Source organism: Oxyura jamaicensis, chromosome 4 (assembly GCF_011077185.1).
Source record: "Oxyura jamaicensis isolate SHBP4307 breed ruddy duck chromosome 4, BPBGC_Ojam_1.0, whole genome shotgun sequence".
In the NCBI taxonomy this organism is placed as follows: domain Eukaryota; kingdom Metazoa; phylum Chordata; class Aves; order Anseriformes; family Anatidae; genus Oxyura; species Oxyura jamaicensis.
In genome coordinates, this window is record NC_048896.1 from 61,251,250 (window position 1) to 61,275,263 (window position 24,014).

The 24,014-nt window shown below is 37.0% G+C and overlaps 1 long non-coding RNA gene across 1 annotated transcript; it reads left to right on the forward strand.

Annotated features, from left to right (window-relative positions):
* The first annotated feature begins 5,789 nt into the window (after nucleotides 1–5,789).
* LOC118165511 lies at nucleotides 5,790–22,302 on the forward strand. The gene is made up of 5 exons (XR_004750083.1): nucleotides 5,790–5,994; nucleotides 10,220–10,348; nucleotides 13,410–13,517; nucleotides 16,429–16,593; nucleotides 21,670–22,302. It is a non-coding gene; the product is annotated as an uncharacterized LOC118165511 (long non-coding RNA).
* Nucleotides 22,303–24,014: the final 1,712 nt, after the last annotated feature.

Below are 24,014 nucleotides of genomic sequence, written 5' to 3' on the forward strand. Positions count from 1 at the left end.
GTTTTGTGGTCTGTATTACAGGGAGAAGGTCATCTTGGATAGACACATTGGTTCCTTTCAGCTACACAAATGAAAGAACCTGTTGACTTTCAGCTATGTAACTTAAATTTTAAATATGTCTGCAAGAAAATGTGTGTGGGGATGTGTATGTTAGGAAATAGGGAAGATTTTGAAAAATTGTAGCTGTGGTGGACAGAAAAAGGTATTTTCTGTATTTTGCCCCATATTCCACATGAATGCAAGCTAGAAGGAATAATCAGATAAAGCTATAGACTTTTGCAGAAACTCACTGAAGCTAAGTACAAAATCTCTTAAAGTCTAAGTATTTTTTCATCAACAAGGCAGTAAATCTGTAGCTTGCAAAGACTCATGTAAACATAGCCTTAGGAAGGAAGATTCTTGGTCCAAGCAAACCATGCTTTTTTTTTTTTTTTTTTGGTTTCTTGAACGCAAAGCGGTTAAAGAACAATTCTTGCTGTAATTCTGAGTGTATTGGGAGTGATGAAATGGATATAGCAAAATATTATGGGAAATGTAACTGCGAGGGAAGATTGCAGGACTCAAATACCTAATAAAATCTCAGAAGGACAGGCCTTCATCTGGTGAAATTCAGCATAGATCCTTATAAAATGTTCACTGGTTTTCTAGTACAGTTATATGGATTTACAGTACAGAGTGCCTTGACTAGGAATGATGAAGAGAGCTCAGAAGGAGACGGCTCACCTTATAGGCTTGAGATCTTTTCCAAATGCCTAACAGGAGCTGCTAAATGGTTGTCTGCTGCGGGAGACAAAACAACAACAAGGAAAAGAAACCACCCCCAAAAATAATCCAGATCAATCTAGTGACATAAAGGTTAGTTTCCCTCAGCTAGTAAAAAGGCATATGAACAAAAGGGAAACATAGAGTAATAGCCCAGAACATGAAACAACAGGCATATGAGTTGCTGTTATAGGGCATGAGGAAATGGGTTAATCAAAAAGTGAAGTGTCTATTACATTCCACCACTGACAAAGCATGTAAAGCAGTGGTGAAAACAGTATGAATAGCTTCAGGGCTAGCCTAAGCACTTCTTTCTGTAAAAAACAAACAACAACAACAAACAGTGTACATTTGATTCCTAAAGTGCACCTTGAAGCATATTTAATAAGTGGCTCGTGCAGGGACTAGTGTTAAATCCGGCCCAAACTACATTATTTAGAATACAATGTTAAATACTTCCTTGGTGTAGATTTGGATTTATCTGCCATGATGAGTCCTAGCAGTACTAAAGAAATATAGTAATACTATAGAATACTTTGGTTAAAATAGCATGTGAGACAGGAATACAGTGAATGTTCCAAAGACATTTTCCCAGTTACAAGGGATAACATGCTCATTGTCTTTAAGAAATGGATGAGAAAGACTGGTGTGTCATGTCTTTGTTGAAAGTGATTATATAAAGGATCCTGCTAAAGCGGTCCTAGCATAATATTTTGTATACCGTCCTCCAGAATTGTAATGTGGTCTGTGCGTGCAGGAAACAGATGGGCATTTAAATACACAGGCCATCTTAGACAAGATGAGATTTCCATGCCTTAAATTAGACGGCTATGTCTATGTTAGTCAGACTAAGCTCACTTTATAATCAATGGGGTGTAATGAATTGTCTCAAGGGGTAAGTTATTTTATCTTGAGATAGGATGTATAGCAATGCAAGTTAATTAATGCAAGTTAAGTAACCCTGCTTTTTTTTTTTTTTTTTTTTTTTTTAGAGCAATTCAGAGAGACAGTGAGCAACTTCACCACAATGGTACCATTCATGGTACCCTGGAATCACAATAATCTATGGAATAAGATAAATTTAGATTATTATTTTTTTCTGGTAGGTTTGCCAGATAAAAAGATACATACTTCTAATAACATCATATAACAAACAATATAGTGTTTTAGTCCAAACAGATAAATACAGGACAGATACCTCACCACATTTCTTATTGCTGCTCCATGACACACTCTCCATTTACTAACTGCAGATCAAGCTCTCAGTTTGAAATAATAGTAAAAAAATCATAGGTACTTGCAATTACAACTGAAAGATTAAAGAAAATAAGGTAAAACGATCTAAAGATGAATGAAGGCAATAATTTATAGCCCAATAGCTGTACGTGAGACTGGTTCTATTAGCTCTGACAAAATTAGGTCCATTTCCAGCTAGTCATGGTATTGCAGTAGAGCTCTCTAATACCTTGTCATCCAGATTGAATAGCAGAAAGTGGAAAATCCAGTAGGGAATACTTCAAAGAGCTTCAAGAAGAAAGATTTTGGAAGTGTGTTGTTGTTGTTGTTGTTGTTGTTTTTCCTCCTATTAATCGGGCAAAGAGAAATGATGAGAACAGTTGTCCTCTGTTATATCTTGATGAAAAGCTGTTCAGTCTCATCATTCCATTAACACAGAATGGGTCAGGAGACACTCTGGTGACGTTAGGCTACCACACAGCACCATACATGGTTCTCTCCATATCCAGAATGCACTTCTTATGCGGGCCTTTCTCCTGCAGCCCTAGCCATCTTTCTCCCCTTTAAGAGGCTTCTTACTGATGAGCATGATTTTTTTTTTTTTTCTTGAGGTTTTGAGTTTTGCAATAGATTTATCTAACTTAATACCAGACGTATGTTTGGTAACAAAAAAAATATTTTTAAGACTGTGTTTACATATTGACCTTGAGTGGCATGTTGAAACCTTAGTGTCTGTTCGAGTACCTGAAGACCGTTCAGATGTGGTCTTCATGGGCTGTTTTGGTGTGGGATGTACTATTTTTTAAACAAGTTTTGCTTAAGGCATATTCCATCCTTTCCAGGTTGTATGGTGACCTTATATAGCCATTTGATGTTAACTGGGTTGTCTGTCTTGTCAGGGTGAAATTCTGATGCACAGATGTAGAGATGTAATATTGTTTTGTTAGCAAAGTTGCTACAGGTGAAAATGTGGGCACTTGTATGATTCCTAGAGGAGTGTGAGTAGAGAGTGTGTAGGTCATGTAAGTTACAAACCCACTGCGTTTCTGAAGGGACAAATTATTGTCACAAATACAGAGATACAGGTTTTCCTATACTAATTCAGCCTGTCTGTATTACTGGAAAAAGAGAAGAAAAGAAAAGAGAAGAAGAAAAAAGAAGAAAAAGCAGGTTCTTTGCTTTTCATAGGTTTTTGAATTCGGCCCACTTTAAATTTTACATGTTATGTGTCTGTGAATAGTGTGCATTTATCATGCTTATCTATTGATTGTCTGATGTAGTTTATCTATTGTTTTCTCTAATTAATTCTTCATCTGGTCTTGCTTTCCCTCCTCCTTTCATCTTAGCTCTGTGCCTGTGCCACGTTATCCTGCGTTATCCAAAAATGATGCCACACTGGGCCACATGGGCATTACTTTATTTGATTTGACTTTCTCTTTTGAATTCCCTGTCTTAGTTAATTCTATCCTGTTATGGAATCTGTTGCAAAGCTGAGACATTTTGGCACTTTTGGTGTGATGCTATCTCCCTTCTCTCTGCTTCTTCTCGATTCTTTCCTACCTGTAGACTGAGAGAGAAGAAATGAAACTAGCCTTAGTAACTACCGGGACCACAACAGCTTTTCTGTGTAGTCCTGAACTGTGGCCTCCTCTTGTTATAGCGCAAAGTGTTACAGCATTTTGGGAACCCCAAATTCTGTACAAACTTGTTCTTCTAGTAAGGATCACTAATACCTGGCAGATGATTTCTAACAGTCTTGTCTTGCATTGCATATATGTGTGCAAAATGCTTACTTGCCACTTGGGACAGGAAAAGTTTGCCACAGTCCAGGAAGCAAAACATACATCAGAAAGTTACTCTGGCTAATGTGCAATGCTAAAACCACTGGAGAGAGGTACGTTGGAAGCATAGAGAATATCACTATAATAATAAAAAAGGGGCTGAGTCAGTCAGAGCTCTAAGTCCTTTCATTTCTCCAGCTGAAGGGTAAGCAAGTGGAAGACTGCCCTCAAGCAAAGAGCAGGCAGCTGCTGCCTCAGGCATGTCAACTACTAAAGACACAGGTACAAGAGTCAAATCTAGTCTCCTCAAGAAACCGCTTCTTCCAGTTTCTGTCTCTGGAAAAGACAGCTCGGACCTGGAGATGCAGGCCTTGTCCTGTCAAATAGCTGACCCTGCTTTGAGCAGGAGGCCAGACTAGATGACCTCCTGAGGTTCCTTCCAAGCTGAATTACCACATGATCCTTTGATAGTAGTCTTTATTGAATCACCCTTTGCTACAAGAAATCTAATAGTGTAAGGAAAACCATCAGTACAAGAATACAAAGTAGTTGACGGCAATAGGATTTTCCAGCTTTCTTCTATGATCCCTTGATTTTGTTGATCCTTCTATCTTTGATCAGTCTCTGTGTTTTTGTCTAAAGAAGCAATTACTGCTTTACATATGGGTTAAAGAATAAGAGTTACAGCCACAGAAAGTCCTTGTGTTTCTCTTGCTTCTGACCCTACTTAGGAATGCTATTTTCTATTACTTATGTTATTGCTATTAATTTGAGAGACGTGTGTTATTGGGTTGCCCAGCAGAACAGATTGGATCTGAATCAACATTGGACACCATTACATTTTTGTTACCCTGGCTTAAAGACAAATATGACTGAAATTCATGTGGCCACCACACGTGAAACAAAGGTCTGGTAGTTAGAGTTCAGAAGTGAATTTACTGTAACGTGGAATCACAGTCTAAGCATTTTCTTCTGAGTTGAAAAGGACAATGAGAGAACATAGTGTCTTCAAATACTTTGGAATAAAACCAGTAATTTTTTTTAGCCCTGAAATGCCTCTGTTTCCCTGGAGTACTTTTATTTTTTTATGACTGCATCCTGAAGCATCCTAGTGTGAGTCAAATGTTTTATGTTTCACGTTGTACTGTAAGGATGGGAAATGCATCGCTCTTGTCCTTCCTCTTTTGGATTCTATTTCTTATGCATTCCTTTTGGCTGGCACAAGCACTTCAGAACTGGCTGATATGTATTTTGGGGGGGGCATTTACAGAATTTACTTGCTATGAAATGTTATTGATACACATGAAAGGTCAACTTTCTGGGGAAAACAAATCATAGCCGTTTCTACTGTTAGTGTTGCCCATCACTTTCCTCCTCACTCAGAAGAAAGCCTGTAAAATGGCTGCAGTGATATGCTGTTGAGTATTAGTGATGAAATGAAGGACTTGTAGCATGTCAGCCTGCAGATCTCTTTGCTGATCTGCAGGCCATGTGAAGTTATGACAGAGGACTCTGCAGTTTACTTTCCATGCTGCCCTGCCAGGACAGTTCATACTTTTTCCATGTGCATTTCCCTGGATGGGCTCTATGGAGCTTCATTCATTGTACCCACAGTAGAAAATGTTTTTGTCTAGACATTTTCATTTTTTCATAAAAGTAAAGAAGTGTTTGTAATGTATTTCTTCTAGTAGTTTTCTGGAACCGTCTATTTAGAAAAAAAAAAAAAAAAAGTGCAGAGAATTTCTTTTTCTAGTTATTTAATATTATATTTTATATCAAATACCAGAGGATTTATTAAACTGAATCCTTTCATTACCTTTTTATAATGAGAAAAGTTTATTAGAGAACATAGGGTCATAAAGCATTTTTCTATAAACATCTTAAATGCTCTATTTAGGCTTCAGTCTGCTCTTTCAACTCCTTCAGACAATATCACCTCAGTCACTCACTGCCAGCCCGCCTAGTAATCTTTTCAGGCTGCTGATAAATGTCTGTTTTTCTTGCAGACCTCCCGGTGCCCTGCCTTCTGGCTTACTCTTACTGTTCCTTCTGGCACAACAGCTTCCTACTTTTCCAGTCCAGAAAGGATCCATTTGGGGGCTCTGTTCTGACCTTTAGCACAAGGAGAAAAATTCCAAAACGTAAAGGGGGAAATACCCATGTTTCCTCTGGCAAGTTTACCTGGGTTCAAGTCAGTGATGTTTCCCCCAGAAAAGTAAATGCCTGCCTGCTATTTTGTCAAGCTGCAATTTTACTGTTCTGTTCTGCTCCTGGTCGCCCAGGTGAAGGCTGTGGGCAGAGGAACTAATTTGCAGTCAGTGGGGTGTGAGTACAGCATTGTGCTGGACCTAGACCTGTTGTCACCTGATGGCAGTGCATGAGGTTGAGTGCACAGTATGGCGTTCATGGACTGATTGTAGCTGAACAATCCTGTTGCATAGATTAATGTCCCAGCAACTAAATACTGGTTTCTGTATACAGAGGAAATAATACATCTTTTAAAATCAATTGGCACTAAAGAATTGAAGCATTTTGCTGCTTCCATTGTTTCTTTTGGGATGCACAAAGTCAAATAAATTCCAAATTTTGTCTTGAAAATCAGTGAAAATCTGTTTGTGAAACTGTTAATTATTTAATTATTATTTCATTATTAATTCTGAACACAAATCTTTTACTGAAATACTTGAGAGTTTGTATAATTTTCAAGGGAAAAAGCCTGGAGTAAAATATTATTTAGGTCTGTTGCCCAATGAATCTACACAGTTGTTGCTTATACCACAGTCTGTCACTTAGCTGTAGTCCCTGTATACCTGAAAGACATGTTCGTACTGCATTTTTCTCTGTTCTTATCACTGATAGAGCTGTATCCATCAGAAAAATGTTGGAGTACACAGATGCCTTTTCTGCATGAATAAAAAAGAATTATATTGTTTCATGTCTCAAAAGTTCCTCTGGCAACTATAACATCTTATCAATTCAGTGAAATTGGCAAATTGACTGTGTGGGAAGAGGTTCAAAAGTTGCATCAGAATTAGTTCCTGACTGGATGTTAGATATTTCTGCTGTAAACAACATACACTACACTTGAGATGCTACCTTCCCATGTTTGTAACACTCTACCATTTGAAACTCTCAGAAGAATAACTGCATCTAGATCTTAACTTATAACATAGAATTACTGCTGAAGTAACTGGTTGAATAAATCATGCATGCTTTTTAGGAAAGATAACTGTTACTGTAATCTTCAAAAACCATGGGCAGGCCTTAAAAGTTTTAAGGAAAGGGAGAGAAGTAAACAGAAGTGATGAAGGAAGTTTGAAGTCACTTTAAAGACTAGTTATAATGCTTTTTAATTGATTATCAAGAAAGAGAAAATGCAAACAGTGAGGGTTTGGAAAATAATTGCAATAAATTTAAATGTTTAAAATTAACTGTATTTGAGAAAGTGCAGAAGCCTTCTAATGGTATACTATGTGTATAAAGCTTCATTAGTAGGAAGTAATATGGTGAAAACAAGTTCCTTTCCTGAATAATTTTCACATCTAAGGAAACAAAAAAATCCTCAACAGATTATTGGAATAAAGCCTTTGGGATAGATCTTTCTTCCCATTTTTGACTTCTTTATAAAAATTGTAATACTAATGATAGTAGCTACTCTTTGAAATTAGTACAGGAAATAAATTAAATAGATTTGGATTATGGGTTTCATAAATGATCTGAAGCAAATGTTGTTTTAACTTCTGAAAATACAGAATTAAGTAGAATTTTATTTATTTATTTATTTTCTTACATACATAATATTTCCTAAGTAGAAAAGACAGCACCTGAAAAAAATAATTGGAAAGTAAATTATCTAGGTTGAGTGTGTGTAACACACCAAGGACAAAATTGAGAGGAGACTAGCAGGCCTTGGGAAATCTTTAGAATGTATAAAATTTTTTCCTGTCTTCTCCAAAAGGAGTAGCATTTGTTTTTGGCTATGTACCTGGACACCAGATTTAAAAATAGCTGGGTTCCTTCCTGCCTGAGGAAGAGAGAAAGACATAAGCCAGATTTATTGGCTGACCTACAAGCTTTACATTTAATTTCTTTCTGGTCACATTTCTTGAAGACATTGCTTTACAGACAGGGTGGTCAAAGGAACAGTTCCTCTGCTGATCCACATTAATCTAGATATTTACAGACTTAGATGCAAACATATTTGTTCAGGTGCTGCATTCGCAGGAATCCACGCTTCCTCATAAACATTTATGTACACAAAAATACTTTGCACAAATATTCCCAGAAAAGCGAAACAAAATTAAGCTTGCTTAATAGTACAGAGGGGATTTTCCAAAGTGCTTAGCATTGCTTGGATTATGCTCCCCATTGTTTGTGAGAGTTTTATCACTGCCTGCAGTGAAAGAAGAGTCAGGTTTAGCTTAACCCTGAACAAAATTATATTAGTTTTTGCTTCCACTTTTTTTTTCATCAGAATTGGTGGAGATTCATTTACACAGTGGTACCTAATGGGTAGAGATACTTCTGAGGTCGGATGCAAAACGCATCATATGGTTTCCTTGGTGTTTTATCATGAAGTTATTCTCTGAGGCACCATCTGCAAATCACATAGGGAGATGGTAAGAGGAAGGACAGATACATATTGATTTTTCAACTCAGTATATTTATAGTGCATAAGAAGATATCTCACTCCAGGAGAGGTGTCCTGAAGCAATAGTAATAAACAAAGTGACACAGCTGCAACTGGCTTGCTTTTTGGGAAGAGTTGAGGGAGTGTGGGGGCTGGTCCTGATATATTCAATGAAATTTAGGAAACATATACTCTTGAGTAAAGCTGTCCAAGATGATAATGCTTTTGCTACCATTTGCTCCTCAAAATAACATTTTATTATAACAATATTTAACTTTCAGAAAAAAAAAATCCAAGCACAAACTTAACTCTGCAATCTATGATAGTTTATGTAGTGCTGATACAGATTAATGTAAGTTTTGCAACATTATTTACCTATTAATGATGATGGTGTCCAATTGTATGACTAAAATAGATGTCTAAAATTTATATAATAACTGATCACGCATGTCTACACAGTTGCAGATATGCACACTCTATATAAATATATATAAATATGCATGGGGTTTTGTGTATCATACCTGTCATTTAAATATACAAAGACATATGAACTTTACAGAACTTTCCCATTTTGGGAGATGTTTCCTAAAGGCTCTCATACCCACTGCACTGCATTGGTTTCCAGCACCACAGTCAGTGTAACTTTTAATCTTAAGAGTAAATCTGTTTATAAAAACAGAGGTATTTGGCACAAGGTAGCATACCTGTCTTAACTCATTCAACTTAGCATGATAAAATAACAGTGAAGCTGAGATGGCACAGGTTTTTATATACATCAGAAATGGAATACCAACTTTCCAAAGACTGTGGTTATAAACTGTGATCTGAGACACAAGGTAGAACCCATGATACTTTTTATTCACTTCTGTTTTTACTTGAATTGGTTAAAGATAGGACACGTACTGTCACATGTGCTTCAATCACCATTTTGATTTCTTTTTTGATAATACCTAAAGTCATTGCAGGACTTTTGACTATCTTCTCTATACCACTGAAATAAAAGCAAGGAACAGAAGATACCAACTTTCAACATTTCCATTAGAAGATGAGAATTTTGAGAGCTAGAGAACAAGCACTGAGACTAAAAGAGCTGTTGATTACACTATAATTCAGAAATTATTAAATAATTTATTATTTTGCTGAATTAAAGTTTCTGTTGTCTTTTACCTAGTGATTCTAAAGCCTTGTTGTTGTCGGCATGACTGTTTATGAAGCCATATGAAATTTTTGTATGTTTAGAAGGTGTATTTCTTCATTTTCTTTTGATTGTTCTGCATAAACAAAGTGATCAAATTGCCAGAAAGTGCCTGAAGTCTTAGTGAGGATTTCTCAGCAAGTCTGAAGTATCATTTCCTGGCTCAAAGGAGGTGTAATTTGGTGTGGTAAACTGAATACTGTTGTTTGCTTGGGACTTTCTATAGTAGTGAAGCAGACAGTGTTTAGAGGTTTACACCAGTAGCTTCCTAAGTCTAGATATGATTTAAACAATTTCTTTATTGGAGAGTAAAGTTTATCATCTGAAAAAGCTGTACAATGACTCCATGTTCTGTAGACCTTGGTATTTAGGATCAGTCAAAAGAGGACAGTTCTACTCTGCAATGAGGAGAAATGGAAATGGGAGCATTAAAACTGCTGACTGTTGAAATAAAATAGCTATAGTGGGATAAGAAGACATGACCAGAAATGTTCTGAAGTTCTAAAAATGGAATGACCTCTGGACAATTGTTTCCCTTCTAAGTAGGATTGAAAGTTTACATGACTGGAGAACATGTCTCGTTTCCTTCTGATTCTTAATTTCTTTGTTTTCCAGGTAGCTCAAGCATCACAAAAAGGCTAGGAGCCTTGCATCCAGAGCCGAATACGGGCTGTTTGGTTTTCTCGCATGAATGAATTTGCTTTCAGCTGAAGATTTACTTTTAACAAATAAGCTGTTTTACAGGTGAGCAAAATCTATCATTCCAAGTGCTAAGCTGTGAGCAATGGTTCTTTCAGTGCTGAAAACATTTAAAAAGTTGGAAACAACAACAGATTGGCTGTGAGATGGCGTGTCTCTGCTAACCATAGGAGGGGTTTTCAAGTAATATTGATTTTAATCACAGGGTTATCATAACTGTCACCCTCGGTTTCTGATGTGTGTATTTCCAATACCAAAAGAAATCTATGAGAAGTCTTAAGACACAGCATGATTAAGTCAAGGATATAAAGACATGGATCTCTGAGGACCTGGGACTTGAAACCAAGTAGGACTGATTTGCTTTCCAGTTTTCGAAGAGCTCACGTTAAAACACGCAGCTCAGTCAATAGAGCTCAAGAGATAGCTTTTACATTGAAGTTACACTGTGTCTGTAATAGGGTTCAGTTTTATTCTGCTAACTGTATGTAAGGGATCTGCAAAAAATCTCCAGATTTGTTGGAGAAAAATAAAATGAATGCAATCTGCTTCATATAACTGTCTGTAGTGAACAATAAAATGGCTGTAACTGGGATCATTTCTTCCCATATGGAAAAAATATAAGTTTTCTATGTATTTGTAATACATTTGCTTAAAATTTATGGCACATATATTTAAAATATATATCCCCTGTATAAAATACTGTATGTTTAAAATGGGACAACTTTGCCAATTTTCATAATATTTCAAATATGTGGTATAACAAAATGCATTCAAAGTATCATTAAAAATTGATACTTTTGGAACATTTAAAGTGTAGTTATATGTTGTCCTGAGTATTTTTAAAGAGGCATCTGTGTGGAAAATTTTTGAGAGATAACTGATGAACAGAAAATTGAGATTTTTTTTCCCACCCTTCTGTGGAACCTGTGATAAGATGTAGTCCAGAATAATAGTATTTAACAGATTTAAGTTTTTTTTTAATGTTATCTCCCTGTGCTTTGTGTAGTAGCAATGTAATACTTTTTATCAGAGAGACTCAGTAGAAAGTCCTGACTTTCCTGTGCTCCAATGATGCAAAGTATCCATAGTCTTGTCTAAACCCAGATAAGCCATATTTACAGCTGTTTTGAGTTGCCAAAGGAGTGCAAAGCAGCTGGAACTTATTGGCGAATCTGGTCTTACATCTTTTCAGAGCGTTCAGAAACCAATATGGTTGTATTTTTAAAAACAAAATGAAACAACAACAACACCAAAAGAACACCACAAAAACATAGAGAATGTTGCTCTGTGTAACACTACTGTAGAATTCTATGGGAATGGCTGTTTTGTATCCTGAAATAAGAAGCCAGCATGCTTCAGAACTAATAGCGCCTTGATGTGCAGTGTCTGGGCCAAGCTCTGCCTTCAGAGATAGGATATAAGTAACTGGGAGCAATACTTTTGCTTTGATGGGCAGATTTTATTTTATTTTATTTTATTTTTTGGAAGTTGCTCAGAAATGAACCTGGAGCACTAATTCTCTGATACCATTTTAACAAAAATGGAGACAATAATTGAAGGTCCAGGAAATCCTTTGACAGCCAAATGGTGCGGGGGTGAGAAAGTCATGCCTAAATCTGAACACAAAATAGATTTCCAGGCCTACTGAAAAAAAAAATGGGAGTGGAGAACTTTTCCTACTTTATATTTGGATGAAAATAGCAATTAGAATGAAAAAAAAAAATCATGAACAAGAACCTTCTACCCACAGATTGTGTAGCTTGCTTCTGCTTTGTATGAGCCTGATGTTCAAGACCTTCTCTCTTAGTCACACCAGGATTACACCTCATTTTTTGTACCTGAGAAGAGACTACTGATGTCTAGCCTGTCAGATATTGTTGAGGGGGTAGTGGAAAGAAATCTTGGTGTTTAAAAAGAATTTGTGTCATTGAAGTTTAAATTGATACAGTCCTAGAAAACTTTTGGTTTTGGCAAATCTGCAGTATTTGAAGAGAAATTATTTTTTTTTCCCCCATCTCCCCTTCCCCTTCCCCTCCCTTCCCTTCTTTTCTTTTTTCTTTTTTCTTTAAATCTTAACAGCTGTAGTTAAGTAGCTCTTATGGGCCAAATCTGCATCAGCACGCCAGCACCTAAATCCTGTGATTCATGTACTAAGCATCTAACAATGAAATTCCACTTTTCAAAAGTCATGTTCAGCTGCTGCCCAGCCCCAGTGCTTCTTGATGCCTCAGGTTGCTTCGCCAAAGCTTCTTGGGTTCCAAAAGTACTGTGCCCAGAAATGCCTTCTGTTTTGGGGGTATTAAATGTCAGTGTGCTGCGCTCTCATCATTCTCTTGCCCAAGTGAACCAGGGGGGTGCAAGTTCACATGAACTGGCCGAGCACACCTAATAAATAACGTGGGCTCCCTGAACAGAGGGACGCTCTGCCGTGGCTGCTCCCATCTTATCCAACTGCTCAGCATTTTGTTCTGTCTCCAGGATGATGATTGAGTTTTTCCCGCTGCCTGAAGTAAATCAAACACTTCTGCTACGATGCCTAGCCATTGGAATATCGGAGAGGGAAGATGATGCTTTCCCATTCCGTGGATGCCATTAACATGTGCAGTGCTCCAAGGAGTACAGAGAACGTGCTTTACTGCTTAACCCAAGATTTTGAAATGTTTACTAGAACAAGGACTATAGCTCAGTTTTCCATCATGCGGGGAAGGTCCATGGTGATCTCATGCTCACTCTTTGCTCCAGTTACTATATAATAATATTTAATGGAAGGGACTGAGGCTATTTCTCTATAAGCTATAGAATATTTTAGAACAGGGAAACATCTTGTGGATATTAGGGCACAGAAAAGCTAAGCAGCTTGTTTAAGGGCATACAAAATGATTCTGACAACTGAAACTGGAATAGGCACCTTTTGGTACCTTGTCCTCTATTTTAGCCATTAACTCTGTTTTCTTGGTCAGTAACATTATTTAAAACTGGTATTTACAACTTTGATATTTTCCTGTAAACTGAGTTTTTGCTCTCTTGATTTTCTCCTGAACACAACACCTTTACATGGCAGTTAGGTGTGCAACGGCAGTCATGATCACCTGTGTTTATTTTGCAGGATGCAAAGGTGGAAGGGGTGGAGTGTCTTATGACTTACTACAGTGTGGGTGCAGCCACTGACATGATTTCTGGATCCTCATGTGTCTGCCTTGCTTGTTTGGACAAGGTAATCAATTCTCATGGTCCTGTACCCTTCATTCAACCTAGAAACTCATTTCTTACTCTGCCTTTTCTATTTTAGGGAAGATGACAGTTTTTCCTTTTGAGATGTTTAGCTCCTTTAAGTACCTTCTGGACAGGTCGACATTGTTCTCAGCTTTTTTCCTAGACTGCCCAGATGCTGCCTGGAAACACTGGGACTGAGTTACAGACTATTTTTGAGGGAAGGAGAGCTTGTACTGAGTGAATACCGGGAGCTATTTAGAGCTGCCTCAGACAGGTTATTTTCCCCTCAGGATATGGAATAGTGTCTGTGGCTTCACAGCTGTTGAGCTCTGGTGGGCTCCATGCTAAAGATCTCTAGTGGCAAGGGAGAAACAGGGCTTTGTTCTTCATTTCCTACAAATTTAATTATTTTGAAGGGATTGTCAACTCAGTTGTGAACATGGTTTGACGTTTTTGTTGACTTTTAAATTTCTTTTCCATTAAATGGTTAGACAGTTAAAATGTAAGCCATGGAAATCATAATATACTGTAACTAAATACGTAAAATCCAATAATAAAATTATGGGGAAAAACCCTGAAGACATTAATAAAGTAATATAGAAAAAAAAAAGTTAAAAAATGAACAAACAAAAGCAACAAAAAATCCCCAAAGTATGGTGTATTTCATAACTGTGTTAGTCAAATAACCACTTTTTTTTTTTTTTTTTTTTTTTTTTTCATAGAAAGAAAGCCTACTTATAGATTAAGCAACTATTAGAAAATTCTGTCTTCAGCAGTGCTCCTTCAAGTGATGGAGATAGCAAGCTGTATTCTGTGTGAAGGAAACTTCCTTCTCTGTAACTCTCCTCTAAGGGCAAGGAGGAAGTATGGGGATAGCATCTTTTCAGCTCATAAAATGCTGGGGAAGAATTGTTGGAGGGAAAGGATTAGGCATTTGGAACTAGCTGAAATTGGGAATAGTTTTATGCTTGTTGTTATGTAAAAGTGCATAATTTTTTCTGTGTTTCGAAAATGTATTATTCTGTGAGGTTGTAAAGGACAACAAAAGACCTAAAAATACATTGGATCAAATAGTTTTGTATTTTCATTCAGAGTCTTATGTATTTCAGTTCCTGTTTTCTCACTGTTATAAACAGTATTCTTTAAATTCATATATATTTTTTTTCCCTGCAATTCTATACAGGTCATGTAGATGTGTACTTATCATTAAATGGCATCAAATGAATGTGCATAATCAAACTTCTACAAACAGGATTACTTGCTGTATGTTGTGCTTACAGTTAAGTATTTACAGGTTCAATTAATTGGAAGTTAAACCTGGAGGCATCTTTCTAACTGTGGCCAATAATATATATCCCTTGAAAAATCTTGGTTAAGTTGCTTGAGTAGTGTAATGAACTATTTTAACAGAATAATAACAATCCAATCAGACTAAATTCTAAAGTAAACCAAATAACAATTGTTTTCAACAAATTTCCAATGAAATGGTTAATTTTCCAATACTGTTCGATTATGATGATTACACTTAAAAATCTAGAATTAAGAGAGTAATCTTACAGCTCTTTCTATACATCAAAATCGAGGACCACTGTAAATCTCAGGAGAAACCCTTTTCTCACAAGAGTTATTAGACCAATTCTAAATCAGCTGCAGGCCAAAATGAACCTCTAAAGTTTTAGAAGTTCATAAAATGTTAAGTACATATTTTTAGGCTGTTCATAGTTGTTCTGGAGGACAGCTTAACCTGTCCTCTCATCAGCATTGTTTTTTGGTTCCCAAAGTAATATTCTACAGTATGTTTCCTTTGACATATGATACAACTACATTTCAGCATAATCTGTTGCAAGATGGTTGTGTGAAAAATATAGAAGAAATGTTCTGCAATAAGATTTTGGTTATTTAAGGAAAAATTAACTGTTAGGTCCAGTGACCAAAACCTGTAAAATTCCTTAAAGTTGGCTGAACTAGTAAGCACAGGACCCTTTTATGCACTTTGAGTTTTGCGAAAGCAGAAGCAGAAATCTGAATGGAATGCTGAAATGAGTATTAGAGCTCATATGGATGAAGAGTTGCTATAAGACCCATCTCAATTTTACCTTTATTTTGCTAAACTATATATAGATTAGGCACAGTCATGTCCATTAGTAATTTCTGTCTTCCCCTCATGTAAGCATAAAACTAGTTTAACAGAGTTTCCTGGGAAGAGCATGATGCATCCAAAACACACAAGTCCTCATCCAGCTTCCTGTCTGTAGGTAATGCTGCAGTCATTTTGGATTAGCGATAAACGGTCATGAAATTGGAAACAGGTTCTCCCAGCTTTACACAAGAATCTGCAAAAACATGAATACTTGTACCCAGAAAGTGTGATTCCAATTCAAACATCATAAAATAATATACAGTGCATGCTTAACTGCATGCAGGGCCATAAGAACATATTAAATGACATTGCCAGATGCCAAAGACAAATACGGTTTCAGCATTCAAGTGCAGAGGAACCTGGAGGAGTCTATGGTTTAGCTTGAACTACTGTCAGGGCTTTATTTCTATAAAATTATTTTCTTCCCCCATCAAGTTTTGCCCTTCATTTCTGTTATCATTCCACTTGTTCCTGGCACTTATGTTTCAATGTCATATCATACATCTGAACCAGTTCTGATACAGCCTGAGCACTGTTCTGCTGTGCTGGTTGAGTGACCTACTGTCACCATTCCTTGAACCTCTTTAGTGTGCAAGTCCCCTCCTGGAAGTGCAAAGTGGTAGAGATACCAGGGAAGTCCTCATCAGGCTTAATGCACAATGTATGTGTGCTTTTTTTTTTCTTTTTCTTCCCCCTTCCCTCTCCCCCAGGCTTTTTGATTGAATTACCACTCACAAGCTTTCAGATGAACAGGTTTCATTCTTGCTCTCAGGTTGTGTGAGGTGGGAGATCTGAGAGATGAGAAGGTGGATACAATCATCTTTGATTCTTCACACAGCTACTGTAGTTTCTACAGGGTACTACTGGGATCATAAAAATGACAATTAGAAATGTTGATCTGAACACCAGCCCTGTCCAGTTTGAGAGAAAAACACAGGTAGTACAGTGAGTGATTCATGCTATTCATTATTCTAAGGATTTGGAGCATGAAACTATTCAAATTTAGAATCCAAACTAAAGAAATATGTCATAATAAAATGATGCCAGTTGGGAGGGAATAATCTGAGAAATCACTTATTCTGGCTATCTCATCAAAAAATTGGGGTGTATGTGGGGGGTTGTCATTTGCCAGCATATAAATCTAAATCTGGAACTCAGATGAAGTAGTCCAGTATGAAAATCAAAATCTTTTTGCTCATGCTTCTTGAAATGTTTAGGCTGCAAAAGATGAACGCTAGCAAACCAAAAAGAAAGCTATGAGGAAGACCTGTAAAAAAGACAAAACTAGCCAGACTGGTGCCTTCCAAAATGCTTTCATGTTTGAAAGAGTTAAGGATTTTCAAAGGTTTTGAAAGTGGCTCTGGCATATGACTTGAGAACCAGATGATAATATCTGTCCCAGTAGGAACTGAATCAATACCCTAACAATATATATCAATGACCTTCAGCGGAAAACAAAAGATCCCACATACTTAGCATTGTAAACATAGGTTAAATTCTGTGACTTGATTTTTTATTTATTTTTTTTAAATCACTATCAATGATATAATTGCTTCTGCATGGTAACTGCACACTTGCAGTCACAGTTGCTTCATATCCTGTAATCCGTCACACCAATGCAGTTTTCCCATCTAATGCCCCTCTACTGGGGCAGTGACAAATTTGAGATAGTCTTGCTCTCTCAAATAATCCATATTGGCCATTCATCATATCTATTGTGATATTCTTCTCCTAGAAGACTAGGGCAAATATTTCAGCAGCCAGAGGTAGAACTGAAAGGCCTTGTGGTAAGAGGTCTGCAGCTCTGACGTGACTGAGTCTTGAGCAAAGATCCAAATTCTGTTTATCCACACCACTGGCTTTTCCCTTAAGCTCTTCAATAAGGGGTCTTCTACTTTTTTTTTTTTTTTTTTTCCCTTTTCTTTTCTTTTTGTTCTTTCTTTCTTTTATTTTTTTTCCAGCAAAACTTTGAAATTTTGTGCCAAAAACTTGCAATGTGAATGGAAATCTGATTTGCCTTTCTCCTTTATTGATGCAACCACTCCTCCAAAAGTTAGGTACAAAAATAAGTTAGCATTGTGAAACATGCGCCTAGTGATTTTCTCACGAAGCAGAAGTAACAAATCAAACGCTTTCTGTACATTTTGAATAGTCCAATTTCTTCTACAGTGTCTAATTTCACAGATACAAATGATAAAGGAGGAATATGGAAGCCTTGTGGATTTACTGGTGAAACTCCATCTCAAACATGTCTGTCATGGTACTTATGAGAATTACTGTACTGTTATACTTTCTTTCACATACAACAGCAGTGGCACAAGCCCACAATGTTATTTCACAGTCACATTCTGGATTTGCTTTAGTAATCTCAAATTAAGTGTGAAGTGTAGGAAAAGTCCCCGAGATAATTCCTTCAATTTTCTGTCTGATCTTAGATATTTATCTTTAGAATATGAACTCAAACAGACATGCTAAAGCATTGTGGAGAAAATAAATAAGTAATTTTATACCACATCCTTGTTTTAGGTATGTTTGACTATGTTAGTTATGTTTCACTATGTTTCTGCCCTTTTTACTATTTTAGGCAAATTTTGTTTACCTATGTTGTCCCTTATCAGCAAGCAAAGCATTTCTTTTTTTGTAAGAATAACAAAGATGATTCTCTAGGATTTCATTTAAGTTTTCAGATACTACTCCCATTCCCAGAGAAATGATTTTGAATAAACAAGTAATGTAGTTAAGATATTGCCAGAGTATTTTGTTCTAATATCAACTGTATTAGCAGTTACTAATGCTAATAATTAATTAGCATTAGTATTACTGAGAGATTAATTTTACCTGTAGCCTTTTATTTTATTTTATTTTATTTTTTATTTTTTAACATAATAAAGAAAAAATAGCTAAGAAAACCAAGAAAAAAATCCCAAACCCCTAGATGCTGGTAAGCTCTAAGGGGCTAGGTTGCATTTGCAAAGTTAAATAACCAAACAGAAGAACTGTTAGCTAGCTTCAATGAGCCAGATACTTGAACTTTCACAAATCCAATGTTGAACTGCTGTTTTTGCAGAACCACCACTCTCTACAGGTCATAAAGGATCAACTAGGAACAGAAAGGAAAGCATATATATATGTATGTATCTTAAAGCACAACAGTGCTGACTTGGGCATGTGTAATCTTTCTGGAACTGCAAACACGGAAGGCAGTAGCTTAGGCGGCATGCGTCTTGTCAAACTGCTGCCCTGCTTTTCTTTAGGGGATCTGAAGACATACAGTTGTGTAAATGGAATTCCTCATATCTAAAGCTTTCCTTCCTTCATAAAAGTTCTGCTGCAGAGACAGTTCATGCTCACTGCACTGATGTAACCTGCAAGCTAAATTGGTGGGCTAACCAGTCTGAACAGTGTAAATTGGGTAGGCTGGGAATTGTCCTGCAGCAAAAGGTGCTGTCTCTCAGCTCCATGGTCTGTAAATTGTACCAATTTTCTTATCCATTGTGGATCCAGAAGTCTTACCTGGCGACACCTTCATCAGCTGGAGATGGGTTCAGGCTTGTCTCAGTCACAGCTGTGATGGTGACTGCAGTTAATGAGGTGAAATAGAGCAAGGTAGTGAATCTGCTTATTGGACCTATCAATTGCTGTGAGACTTCTGGGGGCTTCTGTCAGTATTCCTACATCTATAGATTTAGTAGTGATGTTGGCAGGAGGTAAGGGCAACCCAAATGCAGGCTGGCACTTAACGTTTACCCATGTTCACTATTCCATATTTGAGGTCTCTACGGCATTCCTTCCTCAGGGGAGCTGTTGAATAAAAGAAGGTAACAAAATACTTCAGTGAGCCATGTAAAATACGTAAATAAATAAACCTTGATTGTACATTTTTTTTCCCAGTCCCTCAGGGACTGGTGGACCTAACACTGATTTCTTTTGCTTTGGGTTATGTAATGACTGAAGAGATTCTGGCGGTGGAATATTTAACCCTTTCTGTTCAGGACAACCTATATACTGACCTTAAGGTTTCCCATGGGAAATAAGAGAATTTGCTTAATCTCTTTGTATGGGGCTAGCCACGGGTTATTGAAAATGACCTGTTGTTATTGTGCCAGTGAATAAAATGTCACAAGTAATTTTGGCAGAACTAAAGAACAAACTAATTGAAGGACCAGTCAGTGAAAGTCAGAAAAAAGTCATCTGTTTTTAATATCTACATAGGCTCAAATTCAGCTTTTATTTCACATATAAAGATATAAACTCTGAAGTATGCACAGCTCTTTCTAGTATTACGTATGGCACTATTTTTATGAAGTTGCATTAAGCAATCTGATCAATAATCAAAGGCATCTAGATTCAAATTTAAAGGGAAATTGTATTGGTTGTTCCTGCTTCAAAAGGAACCTTAGATGTCTGAAAGGAACAGGCTTCTCTTAAAAAAAGATTATTTTTAGGGGATATCCAGGAAAAAAAAAATAGCAAAACCAGTTTGCAACTGGCAATGTAGGATTATGTATTTATGAATCCCCAGGCCACATGTTGCATGGAGTTGAAACAATTCCTTACCCTTAGAGATGGCTGCTCATAACTTAAGAATGTGTAAATACAGAACACTCCCAGAATAAATACTATGGTTAGGAGCCAAGGGTTCTGCAAGTTAACAATCAGTGATTGTTGCTGTTATTGTTTATGATACCTTTTAATGGAATTGAAGAAGCAAGACAAAGCAGGCCTACACAGGAATGGATGTATTACAATGGGGAAAATTTGCACAGAGGCTGCACTTGGTCTGCAAATTGTTTACTTGTAAATGACATCATACACTATCTACACACTCCCCAGCACCTTTTATTTATAAAATCCCAATGGACTGTGGTCTTTTATTTCTTTCACAGCCTTCAAAAAGGGCCTGGGTAATGCGGAGTTGCAGACTTTCATATGATGTGAAGTTCCTGCCAGTTTATACCCTTTATTCTTTTAGTGTGTGTCATGAAAATAAATCTGCTACCTCCATCAAGATTTTCTGAAGAACAAAGTGTGAGGACAAATTCTTTTCAGCATTACACCGAGGCAATGTGACTAACTAAGGACTGTATGATGTAACTGGGAGCAGTTTGGCTTTTGCTGTATAGTATATATATAATAGAGATGAATGGAAAAGTCAGCAAGGGAATATTTTAGGCTGAGTGTCAGGAATTGTTTCTTTTACAGTGAAATCTTTTACAATAGAGAATAGTCCTTTGAGGAAAATGGTGGGAGCTCCTTTACTCAAGTCATTAAAAACTGGACAAACCTCTAGGAACACTGGAACAGTCTTGGACTGGCAATGATATGAACTATGAGCTCCTTTTCATCCCCAGTTTCCATGAAAGACGGATAGATTGACAACTGTTGAGGTAGTTTTAGTAGTGTACTGCTGATGCAGCTCTTACATTTGCCAGACCAGGTTTTCAAAAGACATTTGGATAACAGTGTCTGAAGTTGTTCGTAAATTACACAGCATGATGCCAGCAAAACTCTGCTCCTCAGGGAGGTGGCTTTCAGCAGAAAGAATTCAGTATGTTCACTGTTGTCCTCATCAGATTTTTTGTTTGTTTTTCTCTTGGGCAGCTGGGTCCATGTGAAACACCTTCCTGTGAACTAATGGAACAGTGGTCATGATGTACCCATTAAACATCACCCAAACTGAGCCCCTGTCTATCACTTCAATCACGGTTGATATAAAAAGTGCCTGGCTTGGAGGATCTCTTCAGTAAGTTTTAGAGTAGTTGATGTGCCTTGGCCACACTAACATCACCTCCCTAGTAGAGAGGATTTATTTACTTGTAGGGGGAATAGGGAAATCTGAGAATTAACTGAGAATGAATTGGAAAGGAGTTTCCACCTGACCAAAAAGTTAAGGAAGCTTAGAAGTGAAATAAGAGCATACAGTTTGAAACATTTCCCATGGCTGGTGTAGAGCCTTTTATAGAGAATTTAAGCCATTTAATACTCACTTGCTTTTCTCATTTGCCTTTCACAGATCCTTTAAAAGTAGTTCGTGGGTGCTGATGAGAACCAGTAGTCTGTGTTCACAAACATCCATGAAAGGAAATGGGAGTGAACAGTTGTGCTCTGTACAGTGATATTCGTTCATCAGAAGGTGACTTCTACTCAGTTTTTTCTTCTGTTTTTAAAAGTAGCCATTACTGGACCTTATCTTCTCACTCTCAACTTTTGAAGTTGACAGCTGTAAGTTAGATGTAAACAGTATGTCTTACCAGAAAAATCCTGAGTAGCCTGGGTTGATGCATGTTGTAGGTCTCTGCTTCTGGCAGAGAAAGTGCGTCTGCTGTAGGTGCAACCAAGGAGATCCAACAGCAAACAAGGAAAGAGAGAGGTGGATCTGCTTCCCTTTAAATCAAGGTTCTTCATTGCTACAGGAAAATAATTGGTGTTTTATGCCTTGTGATCCTTTTTGTGTTCTTATTAAAAATACACCAACGTCTGACTTCTTTACAAAGTTTTATATTATGACACACTTGGATTTAAGGAATCCTTTTGGATTCTCTGAACACAGTACAGAACTGCTGTTGATCTCTCTGTCCTCACTAATACCGAGTCGCATATCATTTATTTGTTTGGTATGTGTAGATTGCATGACAGTGTTAATGCTTGTAAGAATAAATGAAATAAAATGTCATCACCAGATGTCGTGCTCAATATAATTATTTCAAAACTAGATAAGAAGTATATGATACACCTGTACAATAATTATTAGAAACTGCATATTAGCTCCTTTAGCACAGATGTTCCTGATGGTGGCATTTACTTTTGTTACTCCTTCCAGGTGGAGAATTTATTGCCTGTTGATGTTAATCTCTGACTCTTTTCTTTCTCTTCCATGTTGGCTCTGGAAATCAGGATGTAAACCTTGAAGGTGGCTAAAATCCCAGATAAAGATGAAATCTATTGTATTATTTAAACCATACTTGGCATTGGCAGTCAAGAAACTGAAGGTTAGTTTATTTAGTTCACAGAATCACAGAATAGTCTAGGTTGGAAGAGACCTCCAAGATAAACAGTATGCCAGGATTGTCTTGTTGTGGAATTAGATAAATCCAAAAAGGTTTAGGTGAAGAATGTAGGGTGTGAGAAAAACAAAGGTAAGGATGTTTTCTGCAAGACACAGTGGACCAAATTAATCTTAGAGTAATATTTTAAAATTTATTTTAAATGAAAAATATAATGATTATAAGAAACGCCATGTTTGAAATGAAACCTAAGGAAAAAAGGATTGTAAGTGGCTTGAAAGAAAAAAAACGTGACTATTAGTACCTTTATTAGAAATATTCATAAAGCCTCTGTTTAATCAGATTGAAGTTTTAGAGCCATAATGCAGTGTTTGCATGGTATCAAAGAACACTGCTGCTTACTACTGCTACTCTGTGACTTGCAGATGAGCTGGGAGGCATCAGCTCATCTTATGTCATTTAATTTGAAGAAGTACTTTTTAGGAAAAAAGAGGAAGAAATTTGGAAGAGGAAGCAAAGATCTTAACCAATGAATAATTATTATTACAGAAATAATAAATAATGATCATGCAAAAGATCTGACAGGATATAAACTGTGCTGAAAAATCACCTCATCTTGTAAAGTAACCTGCCAAAAGCTGCATATATCCTAATATGTCATTTGCCTTATTGTGCTCATTTAAATCCTATGAACTAATACGGGGAAAAAACAAGACTTAGATCAGACTATTTTTAGCTTCCAGTGTGTGTGACAAGGAACTTTTCCCAGTGCACTTGGGTAAAGAAATGGACAAGGAGAAGGAAAGTTTGGTATAGCTCAAATATATATATATATTTTCATGCCAGAGGCCATGAACTGAACTGTGTTACTAGCTGGGAGCAAGAAAACCAGTTGCCAGTCTTTCCTGGCAATTCTGGCTTTTGGCAGAGAAGCTGAGAAAGCTTTCCAGCTGGGGAATCATGGTGGAATCATTTTGCCTGGGGAAAGGCCTTGAAAGGAAGAGCACATGTGAGGAAGAGGGCCCTGCTCTGCAAGAGGGCATCCTTTGAGGGGTTGGTACAAGCAGTCCCACAGCTGCATGAAGGTATACTAGGAATTATGCTGTGAATGCCAACAGATTAAAAAGAGTACTCTTTAAAGCCTCTTGGTAAGTCCTTACCTGACCTTGGGACAACAGAGTCAGAACGTATTAGATTAAACCAATCATCAAAGGCAGGAAAATTAAGTACTTTGAGCCTATTTTATGAGCCATCTCTGTCTATCTGCCTTTCTCCCTATATATATATATGTGTATATATATGTGTGTGTGTGAGAATATATATATGTGTATAACCTATTTTGACTGCACAATAT